The following is a 22,211-nucleotide window of genomic DNA, read 5'->3' on the forward strand; positions in this document are numbered from 1 at the left end:
GGGAAGGAAAGATTGCTAGCTCTCTAAACATGCACCTACGAGATTACTTCCCAAGTACCCCAGAAAAACATTTCAGGTTCAACACTTTTCATCTACTGGAGAATTGTAAGTTAAAGGCCTGTCCAGCAACTGCTATATTTAGGCTGCAGTAATCCAGATGATTACCAGATGGCAGCAAAAAGATACAGAAAAATACACTGAAGGCTGGCATCATGACCGGCAGACTGTAGCATTAACGTGAGAGCCAGGCCTCAGGCCTGATAAAAAGTCTAGAAGATTTCCAAAGCAATCAACGGGCACAAACTCTTCCTCCTTCACAAATCCAACAAGCCTCTTCCTTTTACCAAAAAAATATGAGGAAAAAATAAAGCAGAACCTCCAGCCCTCATTTGTGAACCTACTGTATTACAGTGAAAAGTAGAATACTTTCTGGAATTATTGTGCTGTTACTTTAGACCTCCTTAATACATTTTACTAAAATCTTAACTTAGACAGTATGGAATTTCTTCACAGAGAAGGATCCACCTACGTGCTCTAAGCTACATAAGTCACTACATATGAAGTGACTAGCTAGGCCAATGTGCAGAGTAACTGCAGGTCGTTCATCAGAGCAGTTGAAATTAGGAGTATTTCTGAATTGGTGTGATGATGAATAAATGAGTTAAAAAGGGTGTCTCAAATCATATATATAAATCTCCTCTCACCCATAAGTGTGCTATGTGTCTTCCTCAATCTCGGGTCCTCTATCAGAAGCCTGGGAGTTTCAGGGTTCTGCGCAGTATCTTAGCTGTTCCTAGCACTGCACCCTTCTGGACAGACAGCTCTGTTGTTGTTCCTGGGATCTGTGGGAGCCATCCTCCCAGCTTAGGAGTCACGGCCCCAAGTGCTCCTACCACCACTGGGACCACTTTGGCTTTGACTTTCCACATCCTCTCTAGTTCCTCCTTCACGCCCTGGTACTTCTCCAGCTTCTCAAACTCTTTCCTGATGTTGCTGTCACTTTACATCTATCACCACCACTGTCTTCTGGTCCTTGTCTACTACCACAATGTCTGGATGACTGGCCAGTACCTGCCTGTCCTTCCAGATCTGGAAGTCCCACAGGATCTGAGCCCTGTTATTCTCTATGATCTTCTGTGGAATCTCCCATCTGGACTTGGGAGGGTCTAGCCCATACACTGTGCAGATGTTCCTGTACACAATGCCAGGTACTTGGCTGTGACGTTCAGTATATGCTGTTCATGCCTGCATCGTACACCCTTCCATTATGTGTTGGACTGTCTCTGAGGCCACTGCACAGTCTGCACCTTGGGTCCTGTCTAATGTGGTAGACCCCTGCTTCTATGGATCTGGTGCTTAGTGCCTGTTCTTGTGCTGCTATGATCAGTGCCTCAGTGGTGTCTTTTAGTCCAGCCCTTTCCAGCCACTGGCAGGATTTCCCAATGTCAGCCCCTTCAGCTGTCCATGTTACATCCCATGCAGGATCTTGTATTGCCGTGGCATTTCCTCTGCTTGAACTCTGTCCATGTCTGCTGTTGCCTCAGGCATTCTCTCAGCAGCTCATCTCTGGGTGCCATCTTACTGATATACTCCTGGATCCAGGATAGTGGCTTTGACCCTCACCAGACCCCACCCACCCTCTTTCCAGCTGGTGTACAGTCTCTGGGTGTTAGACTTGGGGTGGAAGCCTCCATGCATTGTGAGCAGCTTCCAGGTCTTCACGTTGGCAGCCTCCATGTCCTCCTTTGGTCTGCTCACTATACAGGCAGGGTATCTGATGACTGGCAGGGCATACATGTTGAAGATGAAGATGAATAATCAATTAAAAAGGGTGTCTCAAATCATATATACCATATTTTTCCGTCAATAAGACGCCCCCATGTACAAGACGACCTCCACTTTTCCAACCCAAAATTAAGAAATCAATATTTTAAGGATAGTGCAGAACACATTTTTATTTAGTAATTAGTTACCATTTACCTGATACACTCGGTGGGAGAAGGTCTCTCTGCAGCTCTATTTCCACGCTCTTTTGCATAACTGATTACATTCAATCACGAGTGAAACTGCCAATAGCTTGTCTCTGCAAACAGACTTCCTCCAATTAGTTTGTTCAGCATCAGCTGATGTCAGTTACATAAGGCTCATTATTGGAGGAAGTCTGTTTGCAGACTCAAGCTATTTCACTTGTGATTGGAGGCTAGCAATAGGAGGAAGCCTCTTTGCAGAGACAAAGTATGGGCAGTTTTGCAACCGCGCGGTTCTCTCCTTGAATAAGACGCCCTTCAATTTTTAGCGTAAGGATTTTAGAAAAAAGTATCATCTTATAGTCGGAAAAATATGGTAATTATTTGAAGACTCTGATTAATTTTATTTTGTTAATTGTTAATACAATGAAAACCTTTAAAATGAAAAAGGGACACTAAGCTGCTTCTCAGCTAGCTCATGATGAACATCAGCTTTCCATTAGAAATACTGATTTCTAATAGGAAAAGATATTCAGCAAGTCCCAGGGCCACCCTAAACCTACCCCTGGAATGCCTTTGAAACGTGGTAAACTTTGTGAATGCTCACAAAGATTTGCAGCATATACACTTAAAGTGAACCTATGTTTGTTTTATGGAAGTCCCCCAAATTTTACTAATGATGTTACTTTTTTCACCCAGAGGTGAAAAATCAGTTTATTCCATCTAACAACTGACAAAAAACTGTAGCAAGTGTATATACTGAACATTTTCAATTATTTAAATAATGCAAAGCAGTTATTTAATGCAAATAAAAATGATTAAAATTCTAGCAAACCACTTTGCTTAATTCACATAATTTTAGTGCATTCAGTATTACCACTTATTAAAATTCTGCCCTTTGACAAAGTCAAAACTAGCATTAATTTTAATGAGGATTTCCCTTGAATAATATTAAAGAGGCAATTTAAACTTTATTTCTGTTAAAGAGTACACTAGTGAAGTATTTCAAACAACTGAACTTGGCAGCTCAGAAAATAAAATTTCAAATACTGTATTAAATTTGTTGCAATCACTGTACTGAATTTCTGTTTATGTGGTTATTTTCCTAACTCCCCTTAGAAAGTGTAGACTGAAGTGTTGGCATAGTAGAACATTTTCTATCTCTTTATATGTGGCATATATATATCCCCATATTACTTTGGTCAACCTAATGTTTATTCCTTCATCATTGAAGACAATGTATTCATTTTCCTTTACAAGATGTACAAAATAAAACCTTATTTCTTTGCACAACTGGACATTTTTTTTTTGCCTAAAATATTTTCCTTGATCTGAATAGACCATATAACATCTTCTTCAAAATACTTCATAGAATTTCTGCAACAATAAATGAGGTAATAATTTGTACAGCACAAAATTCAATGGCACAATTATTAGAAGTTTTTATTGTTCTGCTTTCTCAGGGTCACAGAGCTGTACAGGACCATTTTGGCCATTAAGTCCAACCTGCTACTCAGTGCAGGAATCCAAATTAAGGCAAAACTGAAGTTGTTGCTTCAAGACATCAATAAAAGAGAATCCATACCTCGCTCAACCTACTAGGTCTCTATTACCTCTATTATATCATATTTGTGTTTCCATGCTAAGAGGTTAATCTCAGAAGGCGGCAGCAGCTGGGAGAATAACAGCAAAAACCAAAGCTGTAGGTTGGTTACAGAAGGTTGCATCCAACTACTCACCAAAAGTCCAGCTAGATTTGAGGGGATCCTTCTTTTTCAACTTGTTCATCTTATTTTCCATATTTTAAGCATTAATTAGTGTATAGGAAAGGCCATGAACTTTATTAGCCAATTTTCTTTTTGATTTTTCATTGAGTGGATTAACAGGCACCCTCAGAGCAACACTCTTTATTTGAGGTCTTTACTCAAGGTCTTTTTTTAATTTTCAACACCCACAGGATTCAGTTTAAATTAAAACTCACCATGTTTGAGCATTACAGATCAGAATAACACTGAGTGCCAATAAATTATATCCACAATGGAAGTTATATTTTATTTCATTATAGTATCAGTGAACATCCCAGCAAGACCAATAGAGGGTGTAATTTTGCATACCCATTGATGTGAACACAATGATTGCCTCTAAGGATAACTGTGTGTCATTGCAATAATCTAAGAAAAAAATATAACTATGTAAGTACTGCACATATATTGCATTGATTTGCAGTATTGATTTTGGGTTGAAATTTGGAATTATACCCTAAGAAATCTTCAACTTTTTATCAATTTACAGCTGTCATTTGGCAAAGATACATTTATTCACTCCAAATGAAACAGGCCACTGAACCCCACCAAAAAGTTGGGGATTATTTTTATAGGCAGGATTCTTTGTGATGCTTCTACTGTAAATGAAAACAAAATAATATTTTAAAACAGCATGGTGCAAACAAAACTTAGCTTTTTGATATACAATATACCTTTCCTCTTCATTTTGACACAATAATAAAATAACTAGAGATTATGCCTGTCTGGAGAACTACCCCAAGAGTAGAGAGTAATACTGGGTCACCATTTCACAAATAAGTAGTATTTAGGGGGAAAGATGAAAGATGTTTATATGATAGCTGAGATTAGAAAAATCTTATTATTTTGTAATTTTTCTTCTCTTTCTCAACATTGTAAATTGCTATATACTACAGAGATTAGGAATAAGTGGCCCCCAAATTAATGATAATATTAAGAATTTCCCTGCCTCTTTTTTAAATGAGGTGATTTGGAGATGACATTTGTTGTCCTTGTGATTTTTTTGCCATATTTATTCTTTAAAAGTTTGCAACTGATATATCATAACAGAAAATCTCTCAGATAGCAAGAAAGGTATCATGATTGATAGTAATGAGTGGCTGATACTCCAAAAAACTAAGTCACAGTCCCTCTATCTTTTTAAATTTATTTTTTAATTATTAAAAAAGAACAAATAGCAAAAGAATAAAACAGTAAAAAAGAAAAAAAAGCAATACAATAACAGTAACAAAAATCTTTCAGTTCTCAAGCAATTTTCAACCATCAATCCAATCAAACTTTCTTCCACATAAACTACCAGCAATAATTTGAAAAAGGTGATTCTCTGCAAGGGTTAAGGTTAGCATCAACTGGATTGTGTGGATGGGTATCACCAGAATGCTCTCTCCACTGCTACTGGAGACCTTGTCTGACTTTCTACAAAATTTCTTCTTCCACCAGACCATTTAAGAAGCTGTATGTCATGTTTATAGAGCCACTTCCTGCACTTGCAACAGATCAATCCTATGGCCTTTTCTGTGCAACCTCCTGCCATACTAAAGATAAATCTGGTCTTCCACCTTATCCTCCCGGTCGCTCTACAATCATGGTGGGGAGGAGGAACAATAGATGATTAATGCTCATATTGTAGACTCCTGATGTAGGAGGGGCAGCTGGACCATAGAGATAGATAGCACAAGGATACAAAAACTTCTCATTTATTGTAGGATATCTAAGAACGGAAGCCATAAAGGAAGATTTCCAGGAACTGCTATGTATCATATGCAAGTTCTATTTATACTACAATTGATATTTAATTCTTTCTCCCACCTGCTCTATGTAAAAAGCTAGAAGTGAATCTTTTGGTGAAAGCGACAGTTTCAATCTGTTCCTTCTTTTAGTAACCACCAATTCTGGTATCGGTCTGTTTGCTTTTGATTATATGAAAAGTACTTCTTACACACCTCCTTTTTCAAGACCTTTTCTGCCTCTTCTCTCATACTGAGAGGAGCCTGGTCCTTATCTCTTCCCTCACTCCATGCTGACAAGTCCACCATGGAGAGAGTCCAAGAAGAGTCCAGGAAACTTCCACTGATTCATTTTGTGTGTCTGTTGAGCCTATAAAGCTTGTCTTATCTTTCCTTCCCTCATCCAAAGAAATCTGGATGAAACTTAATTTCTCTACCTTCACAAAGAGCTGAAGGGCAAGGAATTTTACATCTCCTTCATAACAGAGACAGCAGGCATGGGATAGGGATTCTAATATCACAACCTCCTGGACAGATGTGCTTTCCAGATCAGAATTCATTTGTCCCAGGGTCAATCCAGGAATGGAGGAGGTGGGAAATTTTGAGGATCAAAGGCATCAAGAAAATAACATTCATTCCAGAAACATGTTAACTCATCACACAAACACACATCCAGAAGTATGTCCTGTAAAAACCAGCTGGAATGGATCAGGTCCAGTGTAAGTAGTTAACTTATCTCCTACGCATTTTTTTTTTCTGTGTAATAAAGCAACTTATCTAGTCATATTGAGTCGGTGAAGCTTCTGCTATTAGCTAGTTAGCGAAGGTGGACTGAGTTTCTGGAGTGAGATAGATTTATTGCCTTGCCTGTAAAAAATCTGGCAATTATTAATAATTGCTAATTACTAATTATAATCTACATTATTTTTTTCCAAACCTGAGGAAGTCTCAACTTTTAGTATTGTTACAATTTCCCTATTAAAATCACGATTATATTTTAACTTCAAAACTATGTCACAGATTTCTCAGTAAAAAAATTAATAAATAAAATAAATAAATAAAAGTAGACTTTTTTAGAATGTTGGTTTAACTGTGAACAAGCAGTATCATGAGGCAAGTTATTCAGTCTCTCCTACTTGGCTCCTTCTCCTCAACTGGATAACACTGGAAGTTTCTTAACAGTGGGGGGAAAAAAACTGTGAGAAGAGTCAAATTCAGTTCCTCAGGACTGGCTAACAGTCTAATACATGCATAATAAAATATGCATTTATTGCAGCTAATCAGCTTGCAGCTGTGCAACGGTTAACTGTGCTTTGCACTATAAAATCTTTCAAGTATTTAACATTACTCAATCATTACACTTTCTAGTCTGTTAATGTGGGCTCTTTCAATATGGTTATTACAGCATGATGACTGCATTTTAGTTTAGGATCTGAACCGGACAGTGCTTTATTGAGAAGCAGTTCACTCTATTCAGTGCATTCTATTAGACACATTAGATTGTGCCATATCTTACTGGCACTCATTATCATATCTGCTGAAAACACTTTGGTCAGCATGAACCTTCAGCTTAACATTAAACAGCAGCATTGTCAGTTGAGAAGTCTGCCAATCTCATATGTCAAAAAGATCTCGTAGTTTGTTTTGGCTTAAAAATATATTTGACTTCCCTAATACATAAAACTATTCTCAAACTATAATACATCTTCATAAATCAGTACAGAATGTTGCAAGTACATACAAAGCAATAAGAGGATTAGGAGCTCACGAAAAAGCTGTCACTTGGTGGCCATCTTGCTCCGCCCCCTACAAAGCAATAACTAAACATCACCTATCCCAGAGTGCTATGTATATAATCAATGAACAAAAGCCCATTACTTTTCACAATTTAACTTCCTGCTCATCAAATATACTAAATCATATATAACACAGTCTTGTAGAATAGTAGCTTGAAGTGCCCCTGCCCAGCTTATATTTATATTGTATACAGCTGAAGGACTGCAAGAAAGTTTGCAATATAGAACTAATGCTAAAATAAAATGATAGTTTTATTAATACAATAAATCTGTGATTCCATTATCTGTAATTTCAAGTATCCATAGTTGCTAAAAAACAAAACAAAACAAAACAAAACAAAAACAAAAAAACCAGAGCATGATAAAACATTTTATGTATCAACAGTATTTGCCTTGCTGTACAGGTAGTCCCTGGGTTAAGAACATCCAATTTACAGATGACCCATAGTTAAGAACAGAGCCTACTGTAGCAAAATTCAAGTTAAATACACAATGGTTTGAGTTAATTACACAATGCTACTTATACAATTATACAATAATACTATTCCAGCTTACATACAAATTCGGCTTAAGGACAGACCTTGGGAATGGAACTCGTTCTTAAATTGGGGGCTACCTGTATTCCCATTTTCTATGCATTTATTAAAGAATCCAGAAGAAAGGAATCACAAGTGATCAGCTGTAGTTTAAAATAAAACAACATACAATTTATTAAGTAAACTTATCAGGCTAGTTCTCTAAATCTATCAGGAACCTTTATCTTCAGTTACACTTATAGCATGGTTCCTTAGAGCTCCAGAGCAGAACCTGGCCTTTATTCTCCACCAGCTTTCCAAAGACAAACACATTCACCTAATAGGGGGTTCTAGTAGGGCTTTGCATACAAAGGGAGAGTTATGGAGTTATGTGTTATGGAGCACACATGGGCAGCATATAGTATCTGTCAGAAATACCTTACAGTTATCACAATTTGGGTGTGCTGATAGAACATCTGACTTTGGCTCAGTTACCAAGGTCACTTTACTGCACTGAACTCATGGCACATTTATGGCATGTGCACAGGAGCAGAACCAAGGCCTCCTATAATGGCACCAGCTTGACCAACACAACATCCTTTGAGTATCTAGGCACAAGTTAAGACTCCTTATTTTCTTTTTTAAGTCATAATTATGCGCCAGGCAACTTCATTTTTAGAGGGGTGAGGGGGATATTCTGATTCTCAATATATGTAGGAAATCAATATAACAAATTGCTTGTTTCTTTGGCAGTGGGTGGACCCAGACAGAAGTCATACTAAGAAAACCCCTTTATAATCAATGAGACTCAGATTATGAGCAGTGAATTTAATGAGTTTATTCTAAATGGGACAAGCTTTGGCCTAGATATTGTTAAATGCATAGGAGGGAAAAATTCAGCCATCTTCCTTAAGCCAATGAAGAATTAAATGTGGCCTGTACATGAATACCATAGAATCAGAGTGCCTCCAAGCAATTTTCTCCTCCATACTGTAGTCATTCTCATATTTTGAGCCCATTTAAATGAGAGTGAGCTATTGGGCAATTTAATTAGGTATGAATCTGGGCATTTTTACATCACTCACACATTCTGTTTAAATTGCACCTTGCCACTTCTTTAGAGTAATTTCTTCAGTGATCATTAGCCATAATACTAAATAAGTTTGAAAAAAAAAATACAGACACTGTGTACTTAGAGATCACCCATGTTCGAATATAAAGGCATTTATAAATATCCAAATTATAACTTATTTTCAAAATATATTCTCTCTCTATATATATATATTCATAAAACAGGAAAATGTTCAGAAAGGGTTTTTGTTATTCTAACAATGCAATTCTATTTAGTTTATGGTGCCAGCCAATTCCACTTTCCTTTGGTGATGTTATCTAGCCAAGTAATGAAACGTCTGCAAGAAAAGCTCAGAGAGCATCAAGAAAGTTAAACCCTGAATTACATATATTCTCTTCTACTGGAATGCAATTCTGTATTTATTTACAATAAAGTAATGTCCTTTTTGTTTAAGAGAGAGCTGACTTATGAGTAAATTCATTCAGAGTAAAACATAAATATGAAATGTCCTACCATGAAACAATGTAGTAAGGAAATGACAACTATAAAAATACATTTTAATTGCTTTAAAGAAACATAAGCAATAACATCTTTACTATATTGGCATTTTCCAACTCTGTTTTCTTTGGCTTATCAAAGCTTAATATTTTGGTAAAGATAATAGCAAAGATAGTCCTGGCCTTGACTGACAATGCATTCATGACAGTCTGTTCTACAACTAACACTGTTGACTCTTTTAAAGCAAATTTAAATAGGATTAAACTATATAGTCCCATTACCACATAAATGCATGACATATAATAAACATCTAGATTAACAGGAATTCAAAGTAGCTCTGCCAAATGAAAAGTGAACATTATTGTTAGTCTATTAATCTTACCTCTTGCTTTCAGGTGCAAACTGCTAGCCTGTAATGCACATAATAATGCATCACTTGGTTGGTTGAATATGAAGATACTCTCAGTAAGGTATCACTCTTTATTATATAAAGTGTTATGTCATATACACAGAATTCTATTGTTATGTTGTGATCAAACTACCTAGTCAGTTTAGAATTTTTGCCTAAACTGAATAGTAAATAAATAAACAAACAAATAACTAGCTTGGCTAGTTCAATCCACAATATCAAAGGTTTTTTTTTAAAGCATTTATCCATTTTTCTTAATCTGTTAACATTATTCTATGAAAGGTTACATATAATAAGCACCACATTCATGTTATATGAAGTTATATATAACACAGCTTCTGTGTTTTTTGTTTTAAAGGAAAGTAACTGGAGTAAGTAAAAAATGGTATAGGGAGCCAGCAACAAGGAAGAGGTGGATAATTAATTCCCCTGTGCCGTTTGTATGGTCTCTCTTGGTGTTTTTTGCCCCCACAGTGAAAAAGATATGGGGACCTTAATCTCCATAGAGCTAAAATTGAACAGAGAAGCAGCAACACCATCACTTAGGATTAAACTTGCAAAATCTGGTTTTTACTCACAAAAATAAAGGGGAGGGTGAGAGAAAATTATGTGCAAGAAGACATGCAACTTCACCCTACAAATGTGCAACTTCGCCCTACAGATCCCTAAGGAATTGACATATTCACATACAGAAGACAATGAGAGAAAAGTGCAAATGTTTTCTAAGTGTTCCCTTCTAACTATTATTTGGAGGCATCTAATTCAGACATTACTGTTTGTGTCTCAATTAAGTCAGAGTAATATGAAAATATAGGTCACTTAAAATTCATACATACGTAATTTTACCTGCTAATCCTGTAACAAAGGCAGGACACAATAAAAGAAATATTTTATGTAAGGTTAAAGATATACTGTGGAATTGAATCCAGATTGTTGGTTATATCTTAGTTCTAGTGAAATTAATGGTAATTGCAATGAACTTAAGTACAACTGATGTCAATGAAGGGAATCCTGGAATAACACAGAAAATACTTTACCAAGTCAAAACACTAGTCCATTTAACACACTGTTATTCATATGGAACGACAGCAGCTCTCTATGATTAGACAAAGACATTCCCCAGCCCTCTCTGGAAATGTTGGGGATTGGAGCTGAGAGTTTCTGCACACAATTCTTGTGTTTTAATACTGAGCTAATGCATTTTCCCCAAAATGAGGGTGGGCTGTGGTATTTCAACTCCCATCATTTCTGATGTTTGGAGTTGCACAAGACCCTCTCCCTCTCCAATATATATTTGAATCTCTCTCATATGAAAAGATTTCTCTACCTTTAATCATATTAATGATGGTAAAGGAACAATCTGCTTGAAATACCAATGTATTTCGTGCATTGCTTCAAATTTCTACGAAGAAGGTTTTACATTAATTCATCCATTCAGGAGCTAAACTACTCTTCTTAATAAAATGAATAGAATGGAAAAATAATACTTTGCAAGAAAGCAACAAGTGCTAACATATTATTTTAGTAATTCCCAAACTTGAAGAAATTAAAATAATCTTCCCATTTACGTATAAACGATTCAAAATCCAAACTGAAAAACACTTCTATGTTCAATTCCCCAACGAATCCCTGTACTGTACTCATTATAATAAAATACTTTCCAACACCATGCAATGGAAACAGGGGTGTGTGAGGGGGGATTCCAAAAAAATAAAAAAAAAATGAGGGGCTGTACAGGAAGATAAAAGAAACCCACCTTTCAGACATTCGCAGAAATGCTACAGAATTTTCAAGTAGTACTGAAAAATGAATGAATGAATTGCAGAAGCAGGTATATAGAATCAAGTAACAATTATCCCATGAAGATTCAGATACATTGTTCTAGTTGTTAAACAAAAAGTTACCCCTTAACTAATAAAAGTAATTAATTGTGCTTGCCTAGCCATTTAGAATTTGCTGAGCCTTTACAAGATAAGTTTGATCATTTATTTTAATTGTTGGTAAATGAGTGACTGAGTTACAAAATCACAGACAATTGTGAAAATAATAATGCTTCATAGATACAGTAGATAATCCCACATCAAAGTCCAATTGCTTCAAAGAGATTCAAGAAATTAAATTGTCATTTTAATCTGAAGTAAAACAACAGTATGTCTCTACAAAGTGTAAACTTTCCATCTGAAAACTGGAAACAAAAGTAACTTCTTATACAGGATGGAAATTCTACTTCATCCTTTTAATATTTCTTAAATTAATTTTAAGAAATATTTATCCCACACACATACAAAAAAGTTGGGATAAAATACTATTATTATTTCAAACTATATTACACACAATTCCTTCTTTAGATGAATGACAGATTAAATTGTGAATCAATGTCAGAAATAAGTATAATTCTGCACATAAACTTGTACATCATCTGAGCTCTGGGTTTTTCTCTATGTAAGGCTTTGAAGTACTAGATCTTGCCTGATTCATTATAAGGATTGATCTTCTTAAATTAGATGAAAACTTCTATTTTTTATTCTGATTGATTATTCTTATTATATAGGTTAACTTTGCTAATTACTGATTATTGATTTGATTTCAATATTTAAATTGATACAAGATAATCTTTATACATAGTGTTAATCTAACATCACTTTGAAAATTCCTATTCAGTTTTACACAGCCTGTCTTTTTTTTTTCCTTCCTCCTCCCTCTCTCTCTGATTGTGCTTTTAAGTATCTGTTAAAATAAAATGGAGTAAGTTAAAAATGTCCTCCCAGATGCCTGAGAGGTTCTGTGGGTTTCCAGACAAGGCTTGAGGATTTTCCCAGAAATTTGGAAAGTAGCTCTGGCAGACACCTCACTAGCCTCTGGAATATGAGTGACCAGAGAACTCGTACTGCTTCTCAGTGGCCTCTCCCCCCTGGCAATTCTGGACTTCTTTATTCTCCAGGAACTCCAGGAAGTAAAGTGAGTAAAGAGACACCTGGAACAATGCTGGTGGGAAAAAAAGATGCAACTGTGACTAGATATGAGTTCAAGTTCAAATCTGAGCATATTCTATTCTGATCAGATAAGCAAAATATAACTACTTCTCTGTCCTTATTGCATCTGCAACATTGCAGCTGCACTATTTAGTGTACTAGACTTTAAGGGATAGGCCATAAGAACAAATTAGTGTGAAATGTCATAGGCAGGCTGAGCAATTAGTGGGTAAAGTAGTCAAGTGGACAGAATCTACTGAGAGGTGATATCTTGTGATATTACCTGGGAGGTTTTTGAGCCCATGGATCTCAAGGACATGGACACAGTTCTTTGTGACCTTAACTCCAACACTTGTGGGTTGCACCACTGTCACCTGGTTAATGCAGCCAAGAAACTGGGAGTTGGATTCATGCAATAGTCAACACTTCTCTGAAGGAAGGGGAGATTCCAGGAGTCTTGAAAGAGGCCTTGGCCCACCACTACTCAAGAAATCTAGTACGGATCCAATGGAACTGGACTTCTGTCCAACCTCCAACCTCTCTTCTTAAGGGGAGGTTGTTAAGAAAATGTTGGGACTGCAATTACAGACAACTCTAGAGAACATGGATTACCTGGAATGGCAGTCCAGTTTAAGGCTTGGGCATGGGACAGAAACTACATTGGTCACTCTCATGGATGGCTTGTGGTGGCACTTAGATCAAGAGGGAACTGTCCTTGCCTTCGGAGATTTCTCAGGGCCTTTGATACTGATGATTACTGAAATCTTCTGTAATTTCTGAGACCTGGGAGTGGAAACATCACTTTATGCTAGTTGCACTGTTACCTGAGTGGGTAGGCTCAAACTGTATAGGAGGAAAAGTTGGGCCTATGAGTGTTTTGATATAGAGTCTCCAAGGGCAAAGTCTTTTTCCCTATCCTGTTCTGTATCTATATGAAGCCACTGAGAAAGGTTAACTATCTTCATGATATTCAGTTTTTCACCCTTGTGCTGATGGGAGATGCAGTATGAGTTCTGTACAGTATACAGGATAAACTTGACAGAGAGAGGGATGATCTGTTACCAAGGCAACAAACAGATAAATGTGACTTAAGCCTATATGAAGAGAGAAACTTACAAAAAACATACTCAGATGGGTAAATTCTCAAGAAGATAAAAGAGGGAGGAGGCTAAGTACATTCAGACTGGCAAGATTCTGTTAATATAGCCATTCCAATCAAAGTAGTTTTAGACCTATGTGGCATCTGTTTCTTGATCTGGTCAACCTTGTAGGGCTGACAAGTTCAGACTTGGAGGCTGTCATGGACCGGATGAGGAAAAACATGCTCAAGATTAACCCAAGCAAGACGGGGTAGCTGTTAATTCAGAAGCCCATTACACTAACTTTGACTCTCAATGGCTTGTTCTTCCCCATAAAGAGCAGGATGACAACTTGGAGATCTTTCTGGACTCATGGCTCCCATTGAAGGAACAGGTGGAAGTTGTGGCCAAGAGGGTCTTTGTCCAGCTTCACTTTCTGCTCCAATTGCAGTCTTATCTGGAATAGGATGCTCTAAGATGGTCACCCATCCCCTTGCCATCCTCACTTATATTACTGTAATTTGCTCTTTCATCTAGTCTACAATACAGCAGCCCATATGCTTACCGATCAATCTAGGTGCTGCCACTGTTGTTGCAGGACCAGCATTCATTACTGGTGTGCTTGAGTGCAATCCAAGATGTTGGTCAGACCTTTAAAGCCTTATATGGTTATATGAGAGACTTCTTTTCCCAGATATATTCCACACCTGATCCAGACAGGCATGGAGTGCCCTACTAGTGGTCCAGCAAGACAGGACCAGACAGCAGGCATTCTTTGTGGGAGCTCTCCTTTTATGGAACAGCTTGCTTGAGGCTTTCTAAAAGGTGGGAAAAACTGGCTTTTCCAGATGGCCTTGGAGATTAGCTGTGGAACCACTGTCAATTATATTATGTTAATGAATTAATGAAATTATGTGTTATTGATTATATTTATTGCTGGGTTTTTTTATGATTTAAAAAATACCCCACCAGATTGTGACAGGGATAAATTGCATAAATAAATGTAAAAAAACACATTGAAATAAACAAATAAATATATAAATCAGGTGTGCCAGAAAGCTTGGCAGATCCTTGTTGACATTAGCACTTCTAGGTACTAATAGTTTGAAATTCTAAGTTTTTCCAAATAATATATATTCGTTTGTGTTCCATGTGCGTTTTATTGAACTATTTTTGTAATCAAATATTTAAGTTTAACTATATTCCAGAAAATACAAATGAAAAATCATGCCTGCTTCTGCACTTTTGATCAGGTGAAATGTTTAGTTTAAGCTTTTCTACATTGCTCTTACTACAATGACACCATATTTACTGTCCACCTAGTTGCTGAACTCCTGGGATGCACTGACAAATTTTATGTATTTTATGTTAGCAGACAGAAATGTTACCTTCAAAGGTTAATGACCACATAACAGTCACTGGTTGTCAAGAGTGTTATCCCTTTATTCAATTTTACTTTTTATTGTTTCTATTTTACTCCTTTTCTGTTAAGGACTGAACATATACGCTCTGGATAATGCTGTTCTGAAAATGAAAATTAAATTTTCAATTATCTTTGACTTTAGGGAATACTTTCCAGTTATTTATATAGCATGTAAACTTAACATGATATACTTTTAAAAATTTCTTTATTAAATGCACTGCAAATCAGATCTTTGGAGCAGTAGAACATTTTTTAATTCTACATTTTCTGGGAAGTTCTCTTCACATACTACTGTAAGTAACCAGACTAGAATACAGTCGTATATTGTCATTCTTATTTGTCCCACCTACTTGCAGGATCCACTTGTTTTGCAGTGCGCTCACCTAGTTCTTACAGTAAAGCTTATCAATGCATGATGCAATAAAGTGTTTTGTTTTTCAGCTGATTTGTTGCAAAAGCTAACATTGATTAAGGCTAAGAGGGAGTGACTGGCCCAAGGTCACCCAGGTGGCCACCATGCCTAAGGGAGAATTAGAGCCTGGGCCTCCCCACTCCTTAACCACTACACCATATTAGCTATCTAGGTGCAGTAGTAAGTATCCCTTTGGATGCAGGTATGTAAGTAATGCTAATGAACTTTGGTTTCTGAAATAGATTTTGCCATTTTTTTAGTTACTTCATAGTAATCATTAGACTTGTGTAGAAATGTAGATTTGGAAGGCAAAAAGTGATTTGGCAGATCCTTGTTGACATTTAGCACCTCTAGGTACTAATAGTTTGAAATTCTAAGTTTTTCCAAATAACTTAGATATTGACTTAAATAAATGTCAACAAGGATCTGCCAAACTTTCTGGCACTACTGGCACAAATATAAACCCTGAAGGAACACATCTTTTCCTGGGCATATGCATTTGCCCTTCATCACCCACATGCCAAAAGTTGCATTTAGCACCCATGTGCAGTCTGAAACACATTCCCCCTTTCAAAATGAAATTTCTGCATAGCCCTAGTGTGTGTGTGTGTGTGTGTGCATGTACACACATATAAAGCCTAGATACATAAACACCATTACTAAATATCTGATTTTGCAGACATTAAGGGAACAATTTAGATCATACACATTAAGTAAATGTAATAATTTGGAAAAGGTACTTTTCCAAAGGAGTACATGAGCATGATTAACACAACATCTGTCTGCCATTCTTTAAAACAGTTTCTTTTCTTTTTTTAGAAGCCACATGATCTTGGGAAAATACACCTGTTTTAAACAGTTGCAAACACAAACTTCATTTATGTCCCTGTATGCTCTGAAGCACCTTTTTGGAATCCAATCCAACTTTAATGTGCATCTTTAATGGGTACATCTAAAACTACCCAGTTCCTCAAATAAGTATCATTAATGGATACTGATATTCCAATGTGACCTGCCAATATGTTTTGGTCTAGTTCCAAGTTAATGAATAGATTATATTTATAGTATTTATATTTGTTATATTTTATATATCCTAAAATATAGATTAAAATATATGGAGACAAGGCATTACCATTAAAATCTGGAAACCTCTAATATAAAAAATTACTTCTTTTCCTCATAGATATGCACAAAGAAACCCACCTGCCCAAATCAAAATTAACAATCCCTTGTATTAGTAGTGACATGAAATTCTAACAAATTCCAGTGGTATAACTTAATGCCCTTTTGTACTAAGGATGCAGTTTATGTTTACTTCCTTGTATGTGCATGTTTATTTCAGGGCAAACCTACTTTGTACCACACTAGGAGGGTAAGCTTTACCATTCCAACATCCCGATACAAGTTGCTGACATACAGACATACCCTGACTTAAGTACTTGGAAGAAAATCTCACAATGAAGTATTATTTTCAGACAGGTACGTTGGTGCAAGTTGCAGCAATTATATATAAATTCAAATATAAAGTTGCAATAATAACCAAAAATAACCATTTAATATAAAAGTACTGAGATAGATATATAAATCCATGTAGTGCAATTCCTATTAGTGGTAAAGCTCTTACTAAATGAAGTATACTTGAAAACATATTGTTGATCTTATCCCTCAAGTGGTCAGATTTATTTCCATTTAGAAGGGAAGTCTGACTTCTCAGCAAACACACTCTAGTTATTTATTTGTAATACTGAACAATTGCAGGTTTTTTTAAACAAAAACGCACAAACAGTTTCATGACTTTATAGCTCATGCTCCATTTTTCAACCTGAACATGTTATATGAATTCTGCATCAATTACAACATGCTATTCATTTACATCTGCAAACTTCTCATTTTCTGTATTAAAAAGTAACAAATTTTAATCACAGTTCTGCTACCTTTAAATATTCAAAGTTCTACTTCATTAGTACACATAACTCTGTTCTTAATAACTTTGTTTAAATTCAACTAAAAAAACATGTACACTGAAAAATAAGATAAACATCAAGATTGCATTCTGAAATACACTTGCAAGCCAATCCTAGGCTACACCATACCTAACTTTATATTTGATTTAGTTGTTTCTTAGAAGCGTGTCTCTTTGAAAGATAGAGATTTGTTTCTACATAAAAAGAGTTAGATTCAGGCTGTATCTTTATCTGCCAGACTCTTCTGAACAACTATGTCTTATCAAAACTGCAATGCTGTAACATTTGCCCCAAGTTTTTAAGAAACAAATATATGCACTTTCATTAAATGTATAACATTCCAGTGTACTTTAGTGAATTCCGTTGATATAAAAGCTCTCAGGGTTTTTTGTTTTGTTTTTCTACTTAAAAAGTTACATTTGATACAGTTTTATTTGTACCCATATGGATCAAAAACTTTGTCCAATCAATTCAGTGCCAGAACATACATAGAATATGGCATAAAATCAGGTGTCATTCTATAAAATCAGTGAGGTATGACACCTGCATCACTCTATGCAACAAGAGAATGCAAGTCTGCTTGTTTTAGCATAGCATCTTAAAAATATTATGACTTGAAAGAATTTTATAAATATGATTACTACATATAGTATAGCTATTTGTCATATTTTGACTAATTATTTTAGAAACCTAAGTATTTAAAAATATGTATAATGGACTAACAAAGCCAGCAAAGCATGCAGCCAATATCTTCAATTTCCTGAAAATAATTTGCAAATAAACGAATTCGTACTGAGCTGATATTCTTAATACTTTTGGTATTTATTTAAAATATGTAAAGGATGTGTTACTATATTGATGTACCAGTCATACAGCCTGATTGCAAGCATCTTTATACAGAAAAAGATTTTAACCAGCTCAGTAGGGCTTTCTCTGCCTACTAAGTTTGTATTCTCAATTTTATCTTTCAATTTATTAATGCTGGATCAAGATAAACAAATGGGACTTTCTCCCACTTAAATATCTTTATGTTTGAGAAGTAATGAAGGTAAATGGGATTAAAACTGCAGCCCCCAAATAATTTATTCTCAAGCAGTCTTGTTGGGTCAGTGACATATGAATTACATATTTCCTCAAGTTTGCTACGCAGGTTTATTCCATGAATCTGTGAAAAGCATACAAGCCTCTGCTTTTCTATTATGTTGTCATGCCAGTTTCTGCTTTTCTATCCAACATAATTTACATGTTCTTCTCATGGCCATCAATATTATCAGTTATTGCAGGTAACATGTATAAACTTTTACATCATTATAAATGCACGCACAAAGTATTTCAAATTGTAGACATTTATGAAGTTGTGCAAATCAAATTATTGTGTATATGGTTAAAATTACAAAATGCTACTGGCTGCACACTTGTTCTATTAGACAAACTATGAATTTCCTTTTTTATTATACTAATTCAAACATTACTGCCTTAATGCCACAAAACCTGCAAATATGCAGACTTTAGTGCTCTAATTCTTACCCTATACTTCTTTGCTCAAAAAGGCTATATGATGTGGAGGAACAATATAGTTCACATTCATTTATTAATTGTTCTGTCCCTTCAAACTTCAATACAAAGCATTTGCAGAGTTTCACATGCAAGTTATTCATCTCTGGTCCAATGACTAAGTACTATGGAAAAAGTTATTTTTCATATTTAATGACTGGACAGTAGCATTAACAATTATTAAAACCAAAATTAAAATAAAAATCAACAATTTGCTAACAGTCTTCAGCCTTGTAATTGGAAACAAAGGCAGGAGTCAATAAATTGCTTTACTCTTTACTAAATTAATATAACAAAAAATGAATTTAGGAATAAAGAGAAAAAAGTGTGTGGGGGGTGTATTTGAGGAAAAAATATTTCAAGCTCACAAGGGAACAGGTTTGGGGGAAATGCTGCTGGGTCTGTCGCAGACACCTGTTATTGTACTGATACTGTGGGCAATAACAAAACCCCAACATCTTTCTTCTTACAACAATTAAGTTCTGTCACTGTCAATTTCGTAAGATCATCAGAGTTCCTGTGAGATATATCTCTATTCAGGTAAACTTCCTTCATAGACACAACCCATGCTGTTTCAGTGACCTGCATACAATTAGTAAAATATTTTGCATCCATCTAAACAGCGAAAGACACCTAGTATCATCTCTTTCATCACTTACAGTTCTGCAGATAAAGCGCAAGAGAACTTATCTGAGAGAGAGAAAATATGTATCTCATAATGTAATTTACAAAGAGTGGAAACGCCTACAAGGAGCTGAAGTACCTGCACTGGGGAGATGTTCAGTTGTTCACTTCATCTTCGGTTGACAAGGAAACCAAACGGCACTTCATTCTCCAGGAAAACCTTCCACTGCCATCTTTTGAAAATATATTTATTTGTATATATGTGCATAGCTACCAACATTATGATAATCATAATAAAATTATCTCTGTATAAAAAAATTAAAAAGTGAAATTCTGGAAAGGAAATATTTTTTGGCTCTCTCTCTCTCTCTTTTACTACACAGCATTTTTGGATGGGGAGGAAGAATTTAAAAATGCTCAACAGGACCAAGCTGCAAGAAAAGTTTCACATTATAAAATCAGAAAAAGAAGAAAAACGGTTGATTCCAACCGGTTGTCCAAAAAAAGAAAAAGAAACAAAACAATAATAATAAAAAAAATTAACAAAATTAATATCTTGCTCGGTGGCTTGCACTAGTATTGCAAGATCACAAACTGTTTGTAAACGTTGCTGTAAAATGCATTTTTAAATCCCATATATATACACAAAAACCAAAAAAAGAAAACAGCGTCAAAAATCTCTGCAAAAGAGAGTTAGTTAAGCAACATGCCCACTTCTCATCTCTTTGCTTTCTTTAAAAAAAATGCATAATAATTTACATCGCTTTTTTCTCAGTACAAAACCAGTTGCATGTGTGTATATATAGGTAAATAATGTATATGCATTTACATTGTTGCTGGACTGGCAAGTCTGTTTTTTTCGCCGTTTCTTTGCTCTCTAGATTCCTAGTGACTTCCAGTCCCAGCAACACCTTTTGCTCCCAGTTTAGTAAACCATCGCATGCTAAGAAAAAAAAAACTTGTCATCAGAAAAAGGATCAAATCCATGAAAACAAAGAGGTAAAAATAAAAAAGCAGCAAAAACAAAAAAGGAAGAAGAAAACAGGACAAAAAAAGGAGGACAAGAATTTCAGCGGAAAGGTACTCACCGAGCGGGAGTAAAAGGGAGGAATAAAAACGCGAGTTACTATAAAATACAGTATGGCGGTGGAAGAAGGAATGAAGCGCTTTTTTTTCCCCCTCTTTAGTCTCTGCCTCAGGCAATTGCCACGTGATTCTGAGCCAGGCTGACTCGCAGGCAGGGGGAAGGAGCAGGCGGGGAAGGGGTAAACCCCACCGGAGGAGCCCGACTCGCTCGCAACAGCTCGGCGGCGGCAGCTGGAAGAGTGGCGCCCGTGGCGGCAGCGGCGAAGGAGGCTGGAACCGCTCTAAGCAGCAGCGGCAGCGGCAGCGGCAGACTTTAGCCTCGGCAGCAATGGGTGGCGCTGGCGACAGCAGCAAACAGCAGCAGCCAGACGAGCAGGTGCCCCGCGCGCAGCACTAGACAAATGCGGGCGCGCGCGCGCTCGCTGGAAGAGCAGCCAGGCGGAGGGCGCGCGAAGAGGAGCGGGGAGAGGCGGGGGCGAAAGCCAGCGCGAGGAGGGCGCGAAGTGGCGGGGCGGGCGGTGGGGGGAGAAGAGGAGAGGCCCCTTCCCGCGCTCCCTCACATCGTCGGAGCAGCTGCTCTGTGTGTGTGTGTGTGTGTGTGTGTGCGCGCGCGCACGTGGGGGAGCGGATGGAAGGCACGCATTTCGAGGTGCGGTGGCCGCAAGTTGGTGCTGCTTGCCGTATCTGTGCATCAGCATGTGTGTGTGTGTGTGTGAGAGAGAGAGAGAGATTGGGCAGACGCCGCGATTTCATGGCCATCGCGGATCAAAGTTACTCCTTCCCCTTGCGCTTGGCTGCGGGTGGCGAATTCCGGTACGGCGTTTGGCGTTGCAATGCAAAGGAAAAGGAGTCCTCCTTTGGCACCTGCAGGACTAACGGACTTAGGATGGCAAAAGCTTCGGTCGACCAAAGCGCCCCTTCGCTAGGTGCGGGCTTTCCTGCCTGCGAGACACGAATTCGGCTGCAGTCCAGAAAATCTGCTTCCACAGCGCCTCTGTTACTATTCAGGTGTCCGGGGGTCCCTTTGGGCCGTCAGGATCCTTGCCCGCCCGGACTTCTTCTCTTTCCAAGATTAATTCCGTTTCCCTCTCAGAAGGAAAGGTTTTCTTCCCGTTTTGAAGAAGAAATGGTCTTAGGCGGGATCAGAATTGGAGGTGCTCTGTTACTAGCACCCAGATCTAGCCTCATAGAAGGAAAGCGTTTTCTAAAATGTAGGTGAGATTTAGATTGATCTGCACCGTAGTAAGAATCAACACCCTTTAGTTCATCATGTCTCTCCAGTGAAATGGATACCAAAGAATATTCTAGTCT

General features: G+C 37.0%; 1 protein-coding gene and 1 long non-coding RNA gene across 9 annotated transcripts in view; one reads left to right on the top strand and one right to left on the bottom strand.

Annotated features, from left to right (window-relative positions):
• RALYL (RALY RNA binding protein like) overlaps positions 1-21,287 on the bottom strand; it is a 232,244-nt gene extending 210,957 nt beyond the window's left edge. For 3 of the 8 annotated variants that reach the window (XM_088149157.1, XM_088149158.1, XM_088149161.1), the window contains exons 1-2: positions 20,903-21,041; positions 19,954-20,047 (exon numbers count right to left, since the gene is read on the bottom strand). The gene's annotated coding sequence lies outside the window, so the exon portion shown is untranslated. Of the gene's footprint in view, positions 1-19,953 lie in introns of all 8 variants that reach the window. The other 5 variants (XM_088149162.1, XM_088149160.1, XM_088149164.1 and 2 more) reach the window with 3 other exon arrangements.
• The window catches only part of LOC148214768 (uncharacterized), a 121,765-nt gene continuing 120,688 nt past the window's right edge, over positions 21,135-22,211 (top strand). The window contains exon 1 of the long non-coding RNA XR_015797597.1: positions 21,135-21,276. This is a non-coding gene — a long non-coding RNA (uncharacterized LOC148214768). The remainder of the gene's footprint in view (positions 21,277-22,211) is intronic.

The sequence above is a fragment of the Python bivittatus genome, unplaced genomic scaffold (assembly GCF_059951505.1).
Source record: "Python bivittatus isolate LINGU-HERP-01145 unplaced genomic scaffold, Pbiv_v1 ctg000590_np1212, whole genome shotgun sequence".
NCBI lineage: Eukaryota > Metazoa > Chordata > Lepidosauria > Squamata > Pythonidae > Python > Python bivittatus.